Source organism: Salvelinus alpinus, chromosome 4, assembly GCF_045679555.1.
Source record: "Salvelinus alpinus chromosome 4, SLU_Salpinus.1, whole genome shotgun sequence".
NCBI classification, from domain to species: Eukaryota; Metazoa; Chordata; class Actinopteri; order Salmoniformes; family Salmonidae; genus Salvelinus; species Salvelinus alpinus.
This window is the reverse complement of record NC_092089.1, coordinates 57,523,327-57,531,716: the sequence shown is the minus strand read 5'-3', so window position 1 is coordinate 57,531,716 and position 8,390 is coordinate 57,523,327. Positions and strand designations below refer to the sequence as shown.

At 44.3% G+C, this 8,390-nt stretch overlaps 1 long non-coding RNA gene across 1 annotated transcript; it reads left to right on the top strand.

Moving 5' to 3' along the window:
* Positions 1 to 220: 220 nt before the first annotated feature.
* LOC139574028 (uncharacterized) lies at positions 221 to 3,849 on the top strand. Its single transcript, XR_011674688.1, has 2 exons — positions 221 to 718; positions 2,702 to 3,849. It is a non-coding gene; the product is annotated as an uncharacterized lncRNA (long non-coding RNA).
* The last annotated feature ends 4,541 nt before the right edge of the window (positions 3,850 to 8,390 follow it).

Below are 8,390 nucleotides of genomic sequence, written 5' to 3'. Positions count from 1 at the left end.
CAGTGTAGTCTCTCATTGGTTATTTTGGGTGCTGAGATTATCTACAGTGTACTAACCAGGGTTGGGTAGGTTACTTTCTAAATGTAATCCGTTACAGTTACTAGTTACCTGTCCAAAATTGTAATCAGTAACGTAACTTCCGACTTCAACTGTATCCCTCATATCCCATACTGCTGTTATTATCCCTGCACAAACTACACTTCACCTTCATAAACTGCACCACTCATATTTTGAAATGGACTACATCAAACATCAATGAATAATTGCCCTCAGCAGTCTTTGGTGTGGCACCTATTTTAAGAAACAATTAGATTTAGGGGCCTCAATGGTCCCCTCAGCAGCGCGTAGAACTTGGATAGAAAACCCTGTGTTAATGAAGGCACTTGCAGAGTCATACAGTTGTTACCACTGCTTCCAACCAAGTGTCTACAACAGAACTGTATCAGAATTTGAGCTAGTCATATGAGTGATGACATGAGATGTTGGTGGAGTGATTTGATATGTGTTGGTGGCTCTCTGTGTATAGTAGATGGAGGCCATGCTGCAATGTCAGATGAGAGGCTAGAGAAGGCCTACATTACAGTGGAGTGGAGCCCTCGGCCAGCTCCTCCCATCATCAGCACAGCCAATGGACATGTCAAGAGGAAAAGGGGTGCTATCATCCCTGGTCAGCAGTGAGACTGATGACAACCAGCAGCAGTCCACAATGCTCTTAATGGTGAGAGAATGTAAGCTTGGATGTGAGCTTGGAATGGGCAAACATACAGTGGTTGATCCACTAAAAGTTTTGCGATTATGCTGCGGGACTTAGAGGTAATTTGTGGTTTAGAATGGTACCCTGCGTCACCACTTCATTGCTCCAGACCAGCGCAAGGGGGAGTTAGAGCACTGATTATGCTTTTGGGTCCTACTGTGTCTCTAACTGACAATGAATGGGCGACATAAACCTAAATAGAAACTGATAATTGTGCACGACTTCAGTATTACTTTCTAAAACTGTTGTTACACTAAGGTTTTTATTATTTTATTTTGTTAGGATTATTTTGCTCTTACTGTAGTGCTGTAGGCCACTCTCGACCGGTCACGTTGTACATAGCCTGAGTGGCGCAACGGTCTCAGACACTGCAGTGCAAGCAGTGCAAGCTGTGTTGCTACAGATGCTGGTTCAATACCTGTGCCGGCCTCGACTGGGAGACCCATGAGATGACTGTAGGTTTTTGGTTTCTCTCCCTTTAAAAACAGAAATAAATAATTCTAAATAACAAACTGGCTTTATTTACAAATTAGTAACAATGTCTCACCCCATGTTCAAGAATGGCCTTTTTCCTCACTCATTTTACATTATTTGAAAACGAAATAATCTCCGAAATATTGATAATTTTTAAACAAAGCGATTATTATTATTAATTTACAATTATATAAAAGCCCGTTGGATATTCTCACAAATATATTTTTAACCCTGTTGTTAGCAGGACAATATATATTGGTCAAGGCTCCCGAGTGGCGCACAATGGGATTGCCTTGCAGTTCTCCAGCTGTATCCACTGAAAGCGCGCAAGGTTCAAGGCACGAGGGTAGGGGGCACAGGATGGGCCGCAGAGCCGCGCACAGAAGACCGACTTAGCCCATGGGGAACGGAGGAGGATGGAGGGGGGATGAACCTGGACCCACACCCCGCCACACTGGGTAGCATAGAGCAACACTTTAAGGGGCATTGCACTAATAATGGCGCTGACTAGGGAAACGTTCCCGCTGTTCTAGCAGGTAGGCAACTAGGCAAGTTAGTTAAGAACAAATTCTTATTTACAAGGATAGCCTACTCCTTCCTCTCCGTCAGGGAGTTGAATCCCTGTCTCTCGCAGGCCTGCACAACACAGGGATTCTTTAGCTAAATAGCCCAGTACTGTACTCCTACTGTCACGTTGTACAGCGCCATATTTTCCACTCCATCCTAACGGAAACACAGAAGGTTTTTCGTTTTTCTTGGAATAGAAACATCACAATATTAATCAAATAAATTAAGCAACATTTTTTAAAATCAGTCTCATTTACTATGTTCTTACAAAAAAGGTTTTAAATTATCTAGTACAGCCACTATTGAAGGCTATCAAATGCTTCTCAAAGATGCCCTCTGTTGGTCAAACTAGCACTAACTAGCATTAATGGTACCAGTGGTTCACACTTAAATAACGTGCCATAGAATTCTGCGGCACCATGTAAGCTGTTCTGCAGTACGTTGCAACTTTTAAAGGAAGACCCACTGTACACTCTTAGAAAAAAGGGTTAAAAAAGGGTTCTTCAGCTTTCCCCATTGGAGAACCCTTTTTGGTTCCAAGTATAACTCTTTTGGGTTCCATGTAGAACCCTCTGTAAAGGTTTCTGCATGGAACTCAAATAAATGTGTTCTACCTGGAACCAAAATGGGTTCTTTAAAGGGTTCTCCTATGGGATTCTAGATAGCACCTTTTTTTATAAGAGTGTAACATGAACATTGTCATATACAGTACTCTATATCAGAGGAAACACCATTTGTACTGTACTTACAATAGCTAGGTTTGGATCCCTGCACTAAAAGTAACACCATTGCTTGAAGTTATTTCTGCTTACCTGATATGTATACAGACTATTACTATGTTAGGTTTTCTTATTTCAGTGTTCATTGCCCGATGTTATACCAGTACAACCATGTATCCTTCCTCAGTGCTGGAGGACCAGTTGGAGGACCAGAGGAAGCCGAGGAAGGATGAGCCCCCACCCAGCCCTGGTCACCTCTACGTGGGCAGCTTCTCCAAGGCCACCCCCTCAAAGTGCCCGCGGCTGTATTGCTCTAGCTCTTCCACCACCCAACCTCAGAACCAGACCACCTAATCGTCCATTGTCTTATCCCGCATCACCACATCCCCAGTGGGTCAGCCTCTCAATGTGGCTGGCTTGCCTGTGGCCACTGTCCAAACTCCACACCGGCTCTCAGCTCTTCACCCACTACACCACTGGCAACACCTCTGCAGGAAAGAGAGGCTCTACATGCAGCCTCCAGGGTGACTGTGCTCAACACTACCACAGAGTCAGGGGTGGGGACCCCTCTACAGGTGCTTCATCTAACCCAGGAGAGGGTGCAGGAGTCTGGGGACATGGAGAGCCAGAGGCTGGGGGAGGAGAGGATAGTACTTGTGCAGCAGGGGGTACTACTGGACACTCCAGAGATTCAGACACACTAGGCTGGGAACAGTAGGGTCTCAATCAGAGATGGAGGAAGAGGGGGAGGAGAAGGAGCAGGGGAGGGACAGGAGAATGAAGGTACAGAAGGAACGGTTGCATAATGTAGAGCATGTCTTTGGCAAGAAGAGGGCAATTAAAGAACATAAAACCAAGTGAGAGAAGAGAGAACCGTAACGAAAACAGTTAAAAGAAAATAGAGTGAGTGAATGAGCGAGGGAGTGTGTGTGAATGTGTCCATGTGGAAGAGAACAAGGTGGTGAACTTCGCCATGTCATGTTTAACTCCACACAGACATTTCAGATTGTTTTTTAACGTACAGTACTTTTTCACATGGTGTTTATTACTGCAGTGACCATAGTACTTTAATTACCCATGGTCTTCATCATCAAGGACATTGAAATACTTAATGATAGGGGAGAGTCAGCTAAGTTGAGCCATGTTTTACATTCAGCATTAATCCGTCTAGGGAAATATAGTATTCTTTCTAACAAAGATATCTACATATATTTCAGGATGTTGTGCACCCCTGGAAATAATCAGAATAATTTAAATATTACAGTTTTGCGGGACAAGGTAAGTTAAGCCGCCTATTTCTGTACTGAATTAAATATTACCACTACTGTTTTAAAACACTGTCTATCTTTATTTCCCAAACACAAATCAACACAATCACACAATCGCTTTTTCTTGTTTTAATAATACACTGCTCAAAAAAATAAAGGGAACACTTAAACAACACAATGTAACTCCAAGTCAATCACACTTCTGTGAAATCAAACTGTCCACTTAGGAAGCAACACTGATTGACAATAAATTTCACATGCTGTTGTGCAAATGGAATAGACAAAAGGTGGAAATTATAGGCAATTAGCAAGACACCCCCAATAAAAGAGTGGTTCTGCAGTTCCTATGCTTCCTGGCTGATGTTTTGGTCACTTTTGAATGCTGGCGGTGCTTTCACTCTAGTGGTAGCATGAGACGGAGTCTACAACCCACACAAGTGGCTCAGGTAGTGCAGCTCATCCAGGATGGCACATCAATGCGAGCTGTGGCAAGAATGTTTGCTGTGTCTGTCAGCGTAGTGTCCAGAGCATGGAGGCGCTACCAGGAGACAGGCCAGTACATCAGGAGACGTGGAGGAGGCCGTAGGAGGGCAACAACCCTGCAGCAGGACCGCTACCTCCGCCTTTGTGCAAGGAGGAGCACTGCCAGAGCCCTGCAAAATGACCTCCAGCAGGCCACAAATGTGCATGTGTCAGCATATGGTCTCACAAGGGGTCTGAGGATCTCATCTCGGTACCTAATGGCAGTCAGGCTACCTCTGGCGAGCACATGGAGGGCTGTGCGGCCCCACAAAGAAATGCCACCCCACACCATGACTGACCCACTGCCAAACCGGTCATGCTGGAGGATGTTGCAGGCAGCAGATCGTTCTCCACGGCGTCTCCAGACTCTGTCACGTCTGTCACATGTGCTCAGTGTGAACCTGCTTTCATCTGTGAAGAGCACAGGGCGCCAGTGGCGGATTTGCCAATCTTGGTGTTCTCTGGCAAATGCCAAACGTCCTGCACGGTGTTGGGCTGTAAGCACAACCCCCACCTGTGGACGTCGGGCCCTCATACCACCCTCATGGAGTCTGTTTCTGACTGTTTGAGCAGACACATGCACATATGTGGCCTGCTGGAGGTCATTTTGCAGGGCTCTGGCAGTGCTCCCGCTAGCTCAAGGCAACTATGCAACTATGCTGCACTCCGGAGTAGTGGGCATGTGGGTGTGTTGAAAGGAAGGAGTGGGCGTGTAAAAAGGAGTAGGTATGTCAAAAGCACTCTGCTATAGGTTAGAGCTTTTGACTAGATGGTATACAGCTTACATAAAAATAATAAAAAATAATCATAGCAGGTTAAGAGAATTAACATAGCAGGTTATGAGAATTTGCTTAAGGTCAGGAAAAAGTTTTTATTTTATTTAACCTTTATTTAAGCAGGGAGTTATGCTGAGACCACGGTCTATTTTGCAGATGATCCCTGAATGAACATATCAATAAACAACAATTACACTATACATACAGTGTCTCTATATACAGACCAATTACACAATACATGAAAAGCAAACACAAAGCACGGTTTAGGGTAAGGGTTAGCTAAAATGCAGAAAGGGTTAGGCGGACCAATATGACCAATTAGCTGCTTGCTTTCGAAATGACCACTCCTTTCCTCACACCCATACTCTGATCGCCATATTGGGCTGCAGCTACCCCCTTCTTGCTCAAGGGCCGAATGAATCAAAAATAAACTATAGCTGCAGACCTCATCTCTCAGGCCCCTCTCGTCGAGAAGGGTGTGATCACGGTCCGCAATTCGGGTTACCACTAGATAACACAGCCACAAAGTAAAAATGTTCTATGTTGTAAAAATTCATGAAAACAGAAATTTGCTTTTTTGTCATAATTTATGGCATAAGGTTAGCAGTGTGGTTAAGGTTATGTTTAAAATAAGATTTAATGAAGATAAATTGTAGAAATAGCCTGTGTTAACTAGTGACGTCCTGCAATTTGGGGTGTTCTTGCAAGTGGGCGTTCCTGCATCTCACCTCCACCCCACATTGTGAGCAAATAATTTTAGTGGCCCCCCTCTTGACAGGGTAGATATATATTTTGGGTTTTACAGCTAATTTCCTGCAAATCTACACATTTGTCCGTAGGGTGGAGAGTAATGCTTGCAGTTTTTAATATGATATAATTGTATTTAACCTTTTACTGCATTGTGCTAAATCAGGGTCACACAGAGTGTTACTTGGCGGACTTAAACAAATCTACTTTGAAACAAAAGTATACACCGCAGACACATGGTTATGGGCTTAAAGAAATTAAGACAGCTGTATCATGTAAGGTATAGAGATGAAATGTATTCAATTTTGAGTTTGCATCCCAATATGACACTTTATATACATCACAGAAGACTGAAATATAACAACAACAAAAAACTCAAAATGTATAAGGTTGGTTAATTATGAAATTAAGAAAAAATATTAATAACATTCCACCTATGAGGCCACTAGGTAATTTGACTGTAGGAAAGGGCTACATTGAAGTCAGACTGACTAACAAAATGAATGCCCCCCGGCCGGTACTTCAACCATGATAACAAGTTTAGATAGCTGGCTGCTAAACTAACTTAGTAATCTAAAAGATGTTAGCTGACATGGGCTAATTGCCTATCAGTGACTGACATAACAAGAGAAAAACTGATGATGCACAACCACATTTTGAAATTGCACCTTGTGTATTCTATTATTCTAATTCGCAACAGTAAGTTGGGACCCCGACGGTTCCCAAAAAATACAAATATAAGTTGCCCATCCCAGACCTAGCTAGTACACACATAGCTCTAAGAATAGCTTGTCACTTGTCAATTGCTATGGATCCTTAGATATGAGTGTCACACCTTTTTTTCAGACAGACCTATGGGATGTTTGAAGGGGAGCAGCTGCAGGAACGCCCATATGCAGGAACGCCCCAAATTGCGGGCCACAATCACACACTGTCGCTCTCATCTCTCAGGCCCATCAGTTACGAACCTCCCAGGAAAAATGAACCCCCTCTTTCAATTGGCTCCTGGAGGCTTCTCTTTCTGTTGGCTCTTGACTCCTGTCTGACATGTAGATAGTTCAGGGGGAGGGGCCTGAGAGATGAGGGGGCCTGAGAGATGAGCTCTCTAGTAGGTGGCAGTATAGCGAGGGGCCTGAGAGATGAGGTCTGCAGCTGGACTTCTCTCAATGAGTGTCCCAAACAATGTCCATTCAGACTATAGTGTTCTGTCAAAAAACAGCAGCCACTAGTCGGTAAGCCTTTCCCGACTGTAAACAAAAAATGGAATAAAGTGTGTGGATGTATGGATTATGTGAGCAGCACTACACTACCTACACAGGTCTGATGTCATGATGTTTTTGAGATGGCTTAGCCCTGTGACATTGATGTAACCTAATTCAGTGTTTCCCAATGGAACCTGTAGCATACTGTATATTACACAGAGACTGGAGCTGTCTGGATTCCCTGATTCCCCCTTGTTTCCATCTGAGAGGTGCTGTAGATTTGAATCCAACCCCCCAATCAAAGTGACTAAGTCAATTTGTGGTCTGGTTGGACTATTAAGGTGCAAAATGGCTGCCATGCATCACCCAGGTGTGATTCTAGATGTTAGCTTGACATTCACTTTGCTCCTTTGGTCAAAATGAATCATTTGCAGAATAATCCATCGCTCATCTGCCATCCCCGGCTAACTACATTAGAGACTGGGATGGGAGCTCCCCTTGCAGGCCCAGAGATGTCGCTGTCGGCAGGGGTGTAAGTCTGTTTACCCTGTTTAATCCAATCCAGCGGCTCTAATGTTCAGGCGGGACAACAAAGTGAATGATGAAACAGCCTGCAAATGGTGGTTTGATCCAATTGGGCGTTCTGGGGCCACAGTGTTTAATGACGTCCAAACTGTGTTCAAATCAAATCTTACTTGTCACATACCGATACAGAGACAATGTGTGGGGCCACCGGTGTCGAGGTAATATGTACATGTAGGTAGAGTTATTAAAGTGACTATGCATAGATAATGACAGAGTAGCAGCAGCGTTCCAGGGGGGTGGGCAATGCAAATAATCTGGGTAGCCATTTGATTAGATGTTCAGGAGTCTTATGGCCTGGGGGTAGAAGCTGTTTAGGAGCCTCTTGGACCTAGACTTTGCGCTCCGGTACCGCTTGCCGTGCAGTGGCAGAGAAAACAGTCTATGACAAGGGTGGCTAGAGTCTTTGACGATTTTTAGGGCCTTCCTCTGACACTGCCTGGTATAGAGGTAATGGGTGGCAGGAAGCTTGGCCCCGGTGATGTACTGGGCCGTACGCACTACCCTCTGTAGTTCCTTGCGGTCGGAGGCCGAGCAGCTGGCATACCAGGCAGTGATGCAACCCGTCAGGATAATGTCAATGGTGCAGCTGTAAAACCTTTTGAGGATCTGAGGACAGTTTTTAAACTCGATAGTACTGACATTAAATAACTGTTTACTGTCTTTTTGAGTGGTGTATAAAGGTTGAAATCTCATTGATCAACTTCTCTACCAAATATTACCACGTTGAAATGATGTGGTGTGCCCATTGGGATGCTGTTGCCTTGTCAGCACTTTGC